This window comes from Zea mays, chromosome 8 (genome assembly GCF_902167145.1).
Source record: "Zea mays cultivar B73 chromosome 8, Zm-B73-REFERENCE-NAM-5.0, whole genome shotgun sequence".
NCBI classification, from domain to species: domain Eukaryota; kingdom Viridiplantae; phylum Streptophyta; class Magnoliopsida; order Poales; family Poaceae; genus Zea; species Zea mays.
In genome coordinates, this window is record NC_050103.1 from 119,167,313 (window position 1) to 119,181,289 (window position 13,977).

The following is a 13,977-nucleotide window of genomic DNA, read 5'->3' on the forward strand; positions in this document are numbered from 1 at the left end:
TTTCCAAAGATCAAACCCTCTCCAAGCCTAGAATTCAACTCAAACATTTAGTGACTTATGAGAGAGAGTGTTCGTGTTCTTTTGCGCTCTTGTTTCTTGGATTGCCTTTCTTCTTTCTCATTCTTGTTCTCAAGAGACTTGTAATCAAAGCAAGAGACACCTAAGTGTGTGGTGGTCCTTGCGGGGTCTTAGTGACTCGATTGATTAAGGAGAAGGCTCACTCAGTCTAAGTGACCGTTTGAGAGAGGGAAAGGGTTGAAATAGACCCGGGCTTTGTGACCTCCTCAACAGGGACTAGGTTCTTTGGAACCGAACCTTGATAAAACAAATCAGTGTGTTCATCCGCTTGATTCTCATTTGATTTGTTTTCCCCCTCTCTCCCAGACTTGAATTTAATCCTAACGCTAACCTCGACCTTAGTGCTTGCTTAAGTTTATAAATTTTAGGTTACGCCTATTCACCCCCCTCTAGGCGACTTTCAACGATGGTGCAGCGACAATCAACAGTGGCGGTGGTGGGGTTTCTCTCTCTCACCCGCTTTCTCTATTTCGACGAATTCGTTGGGTTTTCTCTACCATGGTGTGAAGGGCGAGGCGAGTGCGGTCTGAGTGTTTAGTAGCCGAGCCGTGCGGACGGCAGGTTCGCTAGGTAGTTATGCCAGCTGACCAGGGTTATCGCGGTGGCAGAGTTCGATGGTCTACGCGCGCCCGAAAACGACGGGTGAAAGATAAGCAGTGGTGTGGGGCCCGCGTATCAGTGACATCGAGCTCGAGTCCGTGTAGGGCCAAGGGCGCCGACACTTGGGCCCCATAGGTCAGTGGCCGACGCACGCGGCGGGGCCGACCCGTGCAGGCTGGTCCAGTGGGCTGAAATCAGAGGTTTTGGCCCAACTAATTCCCTTTCTTCTTTTTTTATTCTTTTGTAATTTCTGTTTTGTTTTTCCAGTTAAATTCATAATTTGAATTCAAATTCAAACTATGGTCCCTCTTTTAGATTAAATGCTTCACCCAAAAATATCAGCATGAGATGCGCATTCCTTTATTTGTTTATTTGTTACATGACTAACTTGATTCCACTAATTTAGTATGCAAAAAAAGAATAGAAATCCAAATAATTTCCAAAGGTTCCATATATCTATCTATTTATTTTATTATTTTCCTCTTATACAATTTTTGGGCTTTACAAGTAGTCTAGAGCTGTTTATCTGTACTAGTTATGACTATTTTTTTGGGATGCTTTCATATAACTTTTTTGCAGTCACTGTACTTCAAACTGTTCCTTTGTTACTTTGCTTCTTGGGAACTCTCTCATCTTCAAATTACACATATTCTTTTTTACTTCAATAGCTCATAATGTAGATAATAATCCAAATGTAGGATCACAAGAATGATGTCGATTGTTTAAATAAGCCTCTTGAACACTTTGCTGAGATGCAAACAATATTTGGAAACACCATGGCCACAGGTAAGTTTGCAAAGGATTATAATGCAACTTTAGGCGAAGATGATGAAGTTGAAAATGAAGAGGTGATGGCACATGCTTTCACTTGTGATGATAATTGAAAGTCGCCTAGAGGGGGGTGGATAAGCGGAAACTGAAATTTACAAACTTTAAGCACACTACAAGCCGGGGTTAGCGTTAGAATAAAAGTTAAGTCCGGGAGAGAGGGGAAAACAAATCAACCAAGAAAATAAAGCAGATGACACGGTGATTTGTTTTACCGAGGTTCGGTTCCAAAGAACCTAGTCCCCGTTGAGATGGTCACAAAGACCGGGTCTCTTTCAACCCTTTCCCTCTCACAAACGGTCACCTAGACCGAGTGAGCTTTCTCCTTAATCAAACGGGTCACTTAGACCCCGCAAGGACCACTACAAACTTAGTGTCTCTTTCTTTGATTACAAGTCACTTAGCGAACAAGAATGAGGAAGAAGAAAGCCAACCAAGCAAATAAGAGCACAAGGAAACACAAATGGTCCTCTCACAAGTCTAAATACGATAGAGTGGATTTTGAGACTTTGAGCGGATCGATCTCTTGAATTGTGTTTTGGAGTGGTGTCTATTGCTCTTGTATTGAATGAGAAGTAGTGAATGCTTGGATGGTTGGAGTGGAGGTGGTTGGGGGTATTTATAGCCCCAACCACCAATTCAACCATTGGGGAAGGCTGCTGTCGATGGGCGCACCGGACAGTCCGGTGCGCCACCAGACATTGTCCGGTGCGCCAGCCACGTCACCCAACCGTTAGGGTTCTGACAGTTTCGACCGTTGGAGCTTTGACTTCTTGGGGCACCGAACAGTCCGGTGCCGCATCGGACAGACACTGTTCACTGTCCGGTGCGCATCCTGGCGGCTGCTCTGACTCTGCGCGAACTGTCTACGCACTGTGCGTTGTCAGACGACCGTTGGAGCCGACCGTTGCGCTGGCTAGCCGTTGCTCCACTGGCACACCGGACAGTCCGGTGAATTATAGCGGAGCGTGGCCTCAGAAACCCGAAGATGAAGAGTTGGAGTCGCTCGCCCTTGGTGCACCGGACCTTGTCCGGTGCGCCAGACCAGGGTTCTCTTCAGTTTCTTTTGCTCCTTTCTTTTGAACCCTAACTTTGACCTTTTTATTGGTTTGTGTTGAACCTTTGGCACCTGTAGAATATATAATCTAGAGCAAACTAGTTAGTCCAATTATTTGTGTTGGGCATTCAACCACCAAAATCATTTATAGGAAAAGGTTAAACCCTATTTCCCTTTCAATCTCCCCGTTTTTGGTGATTGATGCCAACACAAACCAAAACAAATATATAAGTGAATAATTGAACTAGTTTGCATAAGGTAAGTGCAAAGGTTACTTGGAATTAAACCAATTTATAGTTTTACTAGATATGCATGGTTGCTTTCTTTTATTTAACATTTTGGACCACACTTGCACCACTTGTTTTGTTTTTGCAAATTCTTTTGGAAAATCTTTTCAAAGTCTTTTTGCAAATAGTCAAAGATATACGAATAAGATTTCGAGAAGCATTTTCAAGATTTAAAATTTTCTCCCCTGTTCCAAATGCTTTTCTTTTGACTTAAACAAAACTCCCCCTAGATGAAATTATCCTCTTAGTGTTCAAGAGGGTTTTACCAATTGAAAGAAGATCAAATATTTTTAGATACCAATCTGAAAAATACTAACCAATTGAAAACATACCAATTTTGAAATATGTCAATTAAAAATATTCGAAAGGTGGTGGTGCGGTCCTTTTTAAAAATATTCGAAAGGTGGTGGTGCGGTCCTTTTGCTGTGGGCTTAATATTTCTCCCCCTTTGGCATTAATCGCCAAAAACAGAGTCTTTTGAGAGCCCTTGTACTTTCTCCCCCAATGGTACACATGAATATGAGTGAAGTTTATACCAAAGTGGAGAGTGGTGTGGAGTGACGACGAAGGGTAAATGATATCGATAGAGTGGAGTGGAAGCATTGTCTTCGCCAAATACTTCATTTCTCTTTCAATCTACGACTTAGCATAGAAATATACTTGAAAAATATATTAGTCGTAGACATAAAAGAGATATGATCAAAGGTATATCTGAAAGTCGCCTAGAGGGGGGTGAATAGGGCGAATCTGAAATTTACAAACTTAAGCACAACTACAAGCCGGGTTAGCGTTAGAAATATGAACGAGTCCGAGAGAGAGGATGAAAAACAAATCGCGAGCAAATAAAGAGTGTGACACGATGATTTGTTTTACCGAGGTTCGGTTCTTGCAAACCTACTCCCCGTTGAGGTGGTCACAAAGACCGGGTCTCTTTCAACCCTTTCCCTCTCTCAAACGGTCACCTAGACCGAGTGAGCTTCTCTTCTCAATCAAACGGGACACAAAGTCCCCGCAAGGACCACCACACAATTGGTGTCTCTTGCCTCGGTTATAATTGAGTTGATCACAAGAAGGAATGAGAATAAGAAGCAATCCAAGCGCAAGAGCTCAAATGAACACAAGTCACTATTTGATTGGGAATGATCTTTGGACTTGGGAGAGGATTTGATCTCTTTGGTGTGTCTTGTATTGAATGCTATAGCTCTTGTAAGGTGTAGGAAGTCTGAAAACTTGGATGCAATGAATGGTGGGTGGTTGGGGGTATTTATAGCCCCAACCACCAAACTAGCCGTTTGGTGAAGGCTGCTGTCGCATGGCGCACCGGACAGTCCGGTGCGCCACCGGACACTGTCCGGTGCGCCTGCCACGTCATCTGGCCGTTGGATTCTGACCGTTGGAGCTTCTGTCTTCTGGGCCACCGGACAGGTCCTGTAGACTGTCCAGTGCGCCATCTGGCGCGTGCCTGACTTCTGCGCACACTGTAGCGCATTGAATGCAGTTGCAGGTGACCGTTGGCGCTGAAGTAGTCGTTGCTCCACTAGCACACCGGACAGTCCGGTGAGCCACCAGACACTGTTCGGTGCAACACCGGACAGTCCGGTGAATTATAGCGGAGTGGCTCCCAGAATTCCCGAAGGTGAGCAGTTCAGAGTTGGAGTCCCTGGTGCACCAGACACTGTCCGGTGGCACACCGGACAGTCCGGTGCGCCAGACCAGGGCACACTTCAGGAGAATATTGCTCTATATATTTGAATCCTTTCTCGGTCTTTTTATTGGTTTGTTGTGAACCTTTGGCACCTGTAGAACTCATAATTTAGAGCAAACTAGTTAGTCCAATTATTTGTGTTGGTCAATTCAACCACCAAAATCAATTAGGAAAAGGTATAAGCCTATTTCCCTTTCAATCTCCCCCTTTTTGGTGATTGATGCCAACACAAACCAAAACAAATATAGAAGTGCATAATTGAACTAGTTTGCATAATGTAAGTGTAAGGGTTACTTAGAATTGAACCAATATATTCTCATAAGATACACATGGATTGATTTCTTTATTTTTAGCATTTTGGACCACGCTTGCACCACATGTTTTGTTTTTGCAAATTCTTTTCAAAGTCCTTTTGCAAATGGTCAAAGGTAAGTGAGTAGGATTTTGAGAAGCATTTTCAAGATTCAAAATTTTCTCCCCCCGTTTCAAATGCTTTTCCTTTGACTAAACAAAACTCCCCCTCAATAAAATTCTCCTCTTAGTGTTCAAGAGGGTTTTAGATATTAGTTTTGAAGAGGGTATACCAATTTGAAATTATATCAACCATAAGATACCAATTTGAAAATCACCATTTGAAAAATCTTTTCTTAACACAACTTTGAAATTGTTTGGTGGTGGTGCGGTCCTTTTGCTTTGGGCTAATACTTTCTCCCCCTTTGGCATGAATCGCCAAAAACAGATACTTGAGTGAAATATAAGCCCTCTTTACTTTCTCTCCTTATGGTAAATAACATATGAGTGAAGATTATACCAAAGTTGGAGAGCGGCGCAGAGCGACGGCGAAGGATGAGTAATTTGATGGAGTGGAGTGGAAGCCTTTGTCTTCGCCGAAGACTCCAATTCCCTTTCAATCTACTTAGCATGGAATACACTTGAAAACACATTAGTCATAGCACATGAAAGAGATATAATCAAAGGTATATCTATGAGCTATGTGTGCAAAACATCAAAAGAAATTCCTAGAATCAAGAATATTTAGCTCATGCCTAAGTTTGGTAAATGTATATTCGTCTAATGGCTTGGTAAAGATATCAGATAATTGTTCTTTGGTGTTAATATATGCAATCTCGGTATCCCCCTTTTGTTGGTGATCCCTTAAGAAATGATACCGAATGACTATGTGTTTAGTGCGGCTATGCTCAACGGGATTATCCGCCATGCGGATTGCACTCTCATTATCACATAGAAGAGAAACTTTGGTTAATTTGTAACCATAGTCACTAAGGGTTTGCCTCATCCAAAGCAATTGCGCGCAACAATGGCCTGTGACAATATACTTGGCTTCGGTGGTAGAAAGAGCTACGGAATTTTGCTTCTTTGAAGCCCAAGACACCAGAGACCTTCCCAAGAACTGGCAAGTCCCCGATGTGCTCTTTCTATTAATTTTACACCTTGCCCAATCGGCATCCGAATAACCAATTAAATCAAATGTGGATCCCCTAGGGTACCAAAGGCCAAACTTAGGAGTATAAACTGAATATATCAAGATTCGTTTCACGGCCCTAAGGTGAACTTCCTTAGGATCGGCTTGGAATCTTGCACACATGCATATGGAAAGCATAATATCCGGTCGTGAAGCACATAAATATAGTAAAGAGCCTATCATCGTCCGGTATACCTTTTGATCTACGGATTTACCTCCCGTGTCGAGGTCGAGATGCCCATTGGTTCCCATGGGTGTCTTGATGGGCTTGGCATCCTTCATCCCAAACTTGTTGAGTATATCTTGAATGTACTTCGTTTGGCTAATGAAGGTGCCCTCTTGGAGTTGCTTCACTTGAAATCCTAAGAAGTACTTCAACTCCCCCATCATAGACATCTCAATTTTTTGTGTCATGATCCTACTAAACTCTTCACATGTAGATTCGTTAGTAGACCCAAAGATGATATCATCAACATAAATTTGGCATACAAACAAATCATTTTCAAGTGTTTTGGTAAAGAGTGTAGGATCAGCCTTTCCGACTTTGAAGTCATTAGTGATAAGAAAATCTCTTAGGCATTCATACCATGCTCTTGGGGCTTGTTTGAGCTCATAAAGCGCCTTAGAGAGTTTGTAGACATGGTTAGGGTACTCACTATCTTCAAATCCGGGAGGTTGCTCAACATAGACCTCCTCCTTGATTGGTCTATTGAGGAAGGCACTTTTCACGTCCATTTGATAAAGCTTAAAGCCATGGTAAGTAGCATAGGCAAGTAAAATGTGAATTGACTCAAGCCTAGCTACGGGTGCATAGGTTTCACCGAAATCTAAACCTTCGACTTGTGAATATCCCTTGGCCACAAGTCGGGCTTTGTTCCTTATCACCACACCATGCTCGTCTTGCTTGTTGCGGAAGACCCACTTGGTTCCTACAACATTTTGGTTAGAACGTGGAACTAAATGTCATACCTCGTTCCTCGTGAAGTTGTTGAGCTCCTCTTGCATCGCCACCACCCAATCCGAACCTTGAAGTGCTTCCTCTACCTTGTGTGGCTCAATAGAGGAAACAGAAGAGTAATGTTCACAAAAATGAGCAACACGAGATCGAGTAGTTACCCCCTTTTGTATATCGCCGAGGATGGTGTTCACGGGGTGATATCGTTGAATTGCTTGGTGGACTCTTGGGTGTGGCGGTCTTGGAACTTGTTCATCTTCCTTGTCTTGATCATGGGCATCTCCCCCTTGATCATTGCCCTCCTCTTGAGGTGGCTCATTCTCTTGATCTTCTTCTTCATCATCTTGAGCCTCATCCTCATCTTGGGTTGGTGGAGATGCTTGTATGGAGGAAGATGGTTGACCTTGTGCTTGTGGAGGCTCTTCGGATTCCTTAGGACACACATCCCCAATGGACATGTTCCTTAGCGCGACGCACAGAGCCTCTTCATCATCTAGCTCATCAAGATCAACTTGCTCTACTTGAGAGTCGTTAGTCTCATCAAACACAATGTCACAAGAAACTCAACTAGTCCAGAGGACTTGTTAAAGACTCTATATGTGTCGGTGTTTTGGGTCCGACCACATACCCGGGGTTGCCCCTCTAGGTGTTTTAGGAGTAGGACGGTGTCGCCGACTGTAGCAAAATGGTTCGTGCCAGATGCACGAGGGACAATAGACAGTGTTTACAGGTTCGGGCCGCTTAGAGATGCGTAACACCCTATGTCCTAGTGAGTATGCTTTGTGTAACGGGTTACAAGGTAGCTCTCTAAAGCGAGAACGTGGAGAGTTGAGGTGGATGGCAAAGTGATGGGATCGATCGTTCTGAAGGGGTGCCCCCTAGGCCTTATATATTCGACCGTGGGGCAATACATGTGGATATGATAACAATGTGTACCTAAAAGATAGTGAACTGTTTGAGTCTATCTTCCTATGGTTCTGCCGACCTATCCTCGCCTGGTTCCGTTGCATGGGGCTCCAGCGCGGGAAAGTCGGATCTTTGTTGTGGTCGCTTGCTCAACGCTGTGGACCGTCCGGGCTTGCACCAATCCGGCCTTACGTCAACCTGCTTTACTGATTGTCCCTCCCCAGGCCCACGAAGGAATTGCCTTACGATTTATCGGGCCCTTGGGCCTCTCGTGAGGTCTTCTACCCTTCCAGTGGACCCGGGGGATATCTGTCCCCCACAAGCCCCCGATCTTTGGGTTGATTTTGAGGTAATCAGCCCAAAGATCCCAGGTCCAGCTTGTAGGTAATTTGGAGGAAAACGATTTCTTATTGTCCCCTTCTGCTTTGATCATTCGTAAACTGGAGCTTTGTTTCATGCTTGTGCCTTAGAGGTCGGCATTTCATATTGTATAACCCTGAACTTCATTGGGTGCACCGGAGGTGCACCCAATGGGTGTAGCCCCCGAGCTTCGAGTAGATTTTGGAAAATAATCTGCTCGAAGGTCTTCATCAGAAATTATTTTTATTTTACTCTTGTACTTTGGTTGAGGGCCAGCCTTGTCTTTAATCTTGTCTTATGCCTTAGAAGTCGGCACTCTCTTGGCTTAAAATGGTAATTCATGGGGTGCACCAAAGGTGCACCCAATGGGTGTAGCCCCCGAGCTTCGAGTGGATTTTTGAGGATAATCCACTCGAAGGTCTTCCTTTCGTGTCTTTTTGTTGAAGGTTATCTTTTCTACCTTAGAAGTCGGCATTATATCATCCACATTATGCTTTAGAGGTCAGCATTATGTCATCAATATTATCCTTCAGAGGTCAGCATGTATTTTGTCTTTTGCAGCCGGGTTCGCGATCCGCCCATATCTTGCTAGGTGGTGCAATTTATTTGCTCTGCGACTGATTGGACATTTGATGGACGTTCCCTAGCTAGTCTTCACGTCGCTTCTGTCGGTCAGATTTTGTACTTCCCCGGCTATATTTGGCTTTCCTCTGATCCTTACTGATATCTCATTTTTGTCTTGAGGTATTCATTGCATGCCCCGCACGGATGTGACAGTTTTGAAAAATATACTGATAATTCTTGGGCGTCCCCCCCAATGGGTGTGGACAAGGGACGGTTTGGTACGCTGAGTGTTTTAGCCGACTGCTTTTGAGTAGTAATGTGATGCGACGGCAGGCGTAATCATATCATCCACGCTGTTGACTGGAGTCCCAATGGGTGTTGCGTTGCGTGAAACGGCGTCAGCCGCCTGACGTGTCTTCAGACGAGTTGAAGTGTGTATTGAATGCTTCGCGATTGTTCAGTGACCGTGGTTGGAGGTGAGCGGTTGCCTTCTTCTTCTATAAATACTGCCTTTGCCTCTCCGGTTTTTTCACATCTCTTGCTGTTTTCTGCTGCTTGCTTTCTTCTTCTTTCTTTACTTCCACCATGGGCAAGAACAACAAGCGCAAGCGTGAGCCGACTCCTCCATCAGAGGACTTCGGTGACTCGGAGTACTCAGAGGAGGAGTTCTCCTCTGAGTCCGAGGGGTCTCCGGCTCCCATCCCTCTGCGTGAGTCGTCTGACGATTCAGACAACTCCCAGGGGCTTGCGGCGGAGGTCTGGACTTACATCCGGGCCGTCGAGCGCTCCGGGCTCGAGGGCTCGGATGAGTCGGGGTACTCCTCGGACGAGGAGGACTCGTCCGAGGAGGACGGTGGCGGCGATGGCGAGGACGACGACGACGATGAAGGCGGTGGCGGCGATGACGGTGACGGCGGTGGCAGGGGCGGCAGCAAGGATGGCAACGACGGTAGCAGCAGGGGCGGCAGCGGCGGCGGCGGCAGCAGCAAGGGCAGCAACAAGGCCAGTGGCTAAATGCCACTGGTTTTTAGATATTAGTATAGATTAGAAGTAGTATAGTGAATTAATGTAGTAGTATTAGTAGTGTAGAGTAGTATAGTGTAGTGTAGTAGTAGTAGTAGGGAAGTATCAACTCATAATGAGTTGATTTGTAAGTACTGAACCTTCCCTTTAATGAAGAATGACGTTGCTTTCTCTGTGCCGATTGTTTTGCTTCGTAATCAGTTAATTTCTGACGTGATATTCATTGCCCATGATGTTCTCTATCCGATATTTTTGCAGCATAACTTAGAGTTCTTGAATCATTCCTCCGCCCACCTTATTTGTGAAGTTGATTCTCTTGGAATAGTAAGTAAATAACTCGGGCATCATATCGACGCTTTTAGAGGTAGCTGCCGAGTGACTTGAAGACGTCATCGGAGTTTTAGAGATAACTGCCGAGCGACTAAAGACGACGTCGGCGTGTTAGAGGTAACTGCCGAGTGACTGAACACGACATCGGAGTTTTAGAGGTAACTGCCGAGCGACTGAGGACGGCATCTGAGTTTTAGAGGTAACGCCGAGTGACTTGAAGACGACGTCTGAGTTTTAGAGGTAACGTCGAGTGACTTGAAGACGACGTCAGCGTGTTAGAGGTAACTGCCGAGCGACTGAAGGTAACATCGGCGTTTTAGAGATAACGACCGAGTTAGAACGGGCTGCGCCGGCCATGTTGAGGGTAATAGCCGAGTGATGATGTGGAAGTGACCGCCGGGTGACAACGTGGCGCACTGGTGTTTTGAAAGTAACTGCCAGATGCTGACTGGGCGCTTTTAGAAACGGTATCTGACTCGGGAATATCCCATAAGTACTGTGTTTTTAGCCGCCTCTGCTTTCCGTGCCCTAGTTCTTGCTTTCCTGCCTCCAAATCCTCTCTGCAATTTGTCTTCCACTCTGCTCGTCAGTTAGAATTGAGATGGCGCCCAAGAGGAAGGCCTCGAGTTCATCCGCCGCTGTGATTCCCCCAATCGACCCACAGTCAGTTGCCTTTCGCAGGTAACCACATGTCTGTTGTCTCCGAGCCCGACCTTCTCCACCTCGTGTCCATCGGAGTCCTTCCCCCGAGGGAGCTGTGTTCTTGGCGGATTTGTCATGGGGTCACTGTCCCGACAGAGGATACCCATGAATCCGTAATTTACGTTCCTTTTCTTCTCCGCGGTCTCGGTCTTCCCATTTCTCCCTTTTTCTGCGGCCTCCTTGATTTCTATCGCCTTAACCTGACCCATATGAATCCCAATTCCATTCTGCAAATTTCCATTTACATTCATTTGTGCGAAGCTTTTCTTGGCGTGCTGCCACATTTTGGGTTGTGGAAGTACTTGTATCACTGTCGCCCTGGGATGGCCGGGGGGCAGCATCAGCTGGTTGGGGGTGCTAGTTTAGAGATGCGTCGCGGGAGGAAGTCTGAATATCTTGAAATCCCTCTCAAAGACAGTATCAAGGGATGGCGCTTGGAGTGGTTTATTGTTGAGAACCATGGAAATTCTCTCCCCCCTAGGTCGGGAAGACAGCCGGATGTTCGCACTCCAAGTTGGACCGATTCCCCCACTGATCAGGAGGTAGCTGAGGCAGGTGCTTTGCTAGCTGAAGTTGGGCTGCTGAAGGAGAGGGGTCTGACTGCTGAGGCTGTGGTTGCTGATTTTGTTTTCAAGAATATTCAGCCGTTGAAAGACAGGGCACACCCGACTTATCTGTACCGAGGCCTAGCTGACTCAACTCGGGTTACCAATAGAAAAATTCCCTCTGTAGACTTGGTGAACCGACTTGAGATGATTCTTAGAGCAAGATATCAAATGTTGGTGCCCAGTGGCATACTCAGCCTGGAACTTGCCTCCTCCCAAGGCCTTCACTCTTTTTGTGTCGAATCCACCTGTCATTGATGGCAGTTTGGGCCTTAGAGTGCGACCCTCTGCTGAAGAAGTTAGCGTCTTGGTTGCCTCGCTCGGGGAAATTCCTGATGATGAACGGCAGGTCCATTTTGAGGTGTCTTTGGATCCTAGTGACGCAGAAATAAGTGCTATGCTTGATTTGCTGGCTGAGGACTCTTCTGATGCTGCTCCTGCTGGGACATTGGTGGTGGCGCCTCTCCCAGAAACTGGTACAACCTTGGATATCCAGAAGCCTGCCAGTACTCGCCCGAGACGCCCTTGCCGAGCCAATCAACTTGATCCTTCCACAGATGAGCAGAAAAAGAAAAAGAGACGCCTCCGGCGAGTATCTAGTTTGGATCGGGACGTTGGTACTTTGGTTCCTGCTGCCGAAGAAGTGCCTGTGCCTGAATTTACTGACGCTGGCCCCGATGGGTGTGCTCCATCTGTTGCTGATCCCAATGGGGGTGCTCCATCTGCTGTTGACCCCAATGGGTGTGCTCCCTCTGTTGCTGATTCCAATGTGGGTGTTGCCTGTGTTGCTGGTGAAGACGACGGGGAGGAAGAGGACGAGGTCCCTCTGACTCGAAAGAACAGTCGGCAATACGTCGCCAGTGGTGAAAGTAGTGGAGTTCCTTCTCCTGCTTTGTCTGCTCTCATTGGTCTGCAAGAATTGTCCCTGGCAAATTTTGATCAGACTCTTGAGGATATGGTTCCAGAGGATCTGTTATCAGAGCCAACAGATGATGGTGTGATGGAGGTTTGTGCTGATGTGCTCGATGCTGGGTTGAGGTCATCCCATGCCTCATCGACCTTAGAACGCGGTCTTGAGGGTCAGGAGACTGACTTGGATCATCTTGGTCCCATGGAAGTAACTGAGGGTCCATCAGCCTTAGAGGCGGCTACTGCAGTGAATTTGGTCCTCAAGGACGGTGTTGACACTTGTCCAGCCCCCGAGGATGTTGCCGGGGATGACTCAGCTCAGGTGGGAAGCACAAGCCACTGCCCAGCCCCCGAGGGTACTGCCGGAGATGATCCGGCTCAAGTGGGTAGCGCAAACCGTGACCCAGCCCCCGAGGGTGTCCGAGTGGGGTCTCCCTCTTGTACCTCCATGGACGTTCACGCGGGATCGCCTCCGTACTCCGGCTGCATGGTGGTAGCCCAAGCTTTGGACCAGGGAGTCGCTTTAGAGGGCAGCGTCCCCACTGACCAAGTTTTGGGCTCTGTTGATGGCACTGAGTTGGTTCCTGCTGGTTCATTGCAAGCTGCTTCCGGTGGCGACCTTACGCCCAGTCATCAATTGATCTCTCATGATTTGGGAGTCCCTTCGTTCTTTTCCAACCTCCAGGTACTGTGATATATTTTAGCTTGATTTTTACACCACATGAACTGCTATCATTACACTCATCTGTTCTCCTTATCAGGATTTGGTGGACAGGATGGCTAGCCAGCTGAGGTTGCAGGGTGCTTCTGTTCCAGAAGGAGCTTTGTCTCTTGCACGTTGGAATCCAGTGTTACTTCAACATCGTGTCTCTGACTTGGAGGCGACCAATGCTGGTTAGTGCTTTTTTGCTTCTCTTTGTCTTCATTATTGAACTGCCTTACATTCTGACCTCTTTTGTTTGATTGTCTCCTGCTAGATATGACTCGGCAGATTTCCACTCTTGAAGAAAACATTCTCGAGATCAGGCTGAACTTGTCTGGCGGTGCTCTGATTTAGAAGAAAAGCATTCTCAAAGCCAGATTGAACTATCCCAGGTCTCTGCTGCCCTAGATGACGCCAATGCACTGAGCTCTTCCCTTCGCACTCAGCTTGATTCTGAAAAGGTGACTTATGGAACTGTGCCTTGCATTACTGTGTTCCTATTGCTTGCTTGATGTTTGAAGGAGTTGATTTTTGTTTGCAGGAAGAAAAACGTGTCCTTGCTGCTTCTCGCGACAATCTTGACAGACTGTATCGCGACTCTAGCAACTCGTTGACCATCCTAGAGAGGAGTCATCGCTTCACTATGGAGGAGTTAGACAACCATCGCTGTAAGCTGCAGGAATCCACGGATGAGGTGATCCGGCTCAAGCAATTGATATCGGCGAAGGATGCTACTATCAAAGAACTCCGTGCTTCCAAGAAATTCATCGCCCAGGAGCTAGAAACCGCTCAGTTGGCTGCCAAGGTTGCTGAAGAAACTTCCATTACTCTGAGAGCCCAGCGCGACAGAGCCATGGATAAGGCCATTCGGGCGGGGCGAAT

The 13,977-nt window shown here is 46.5% G+C and overlaps 1 pseudogene; it reads left to right on the forward strand.

The window, feature by feature from the left end:
* The first annotated feature begins 484 nt into the window (after nt 1-484).
* LOC109941853 (uncharacterized) overlaps nt 485-13,977 on the forward strand; it is a 47,054-nt pseudogene continuing 33,561 nt past the window's right edge.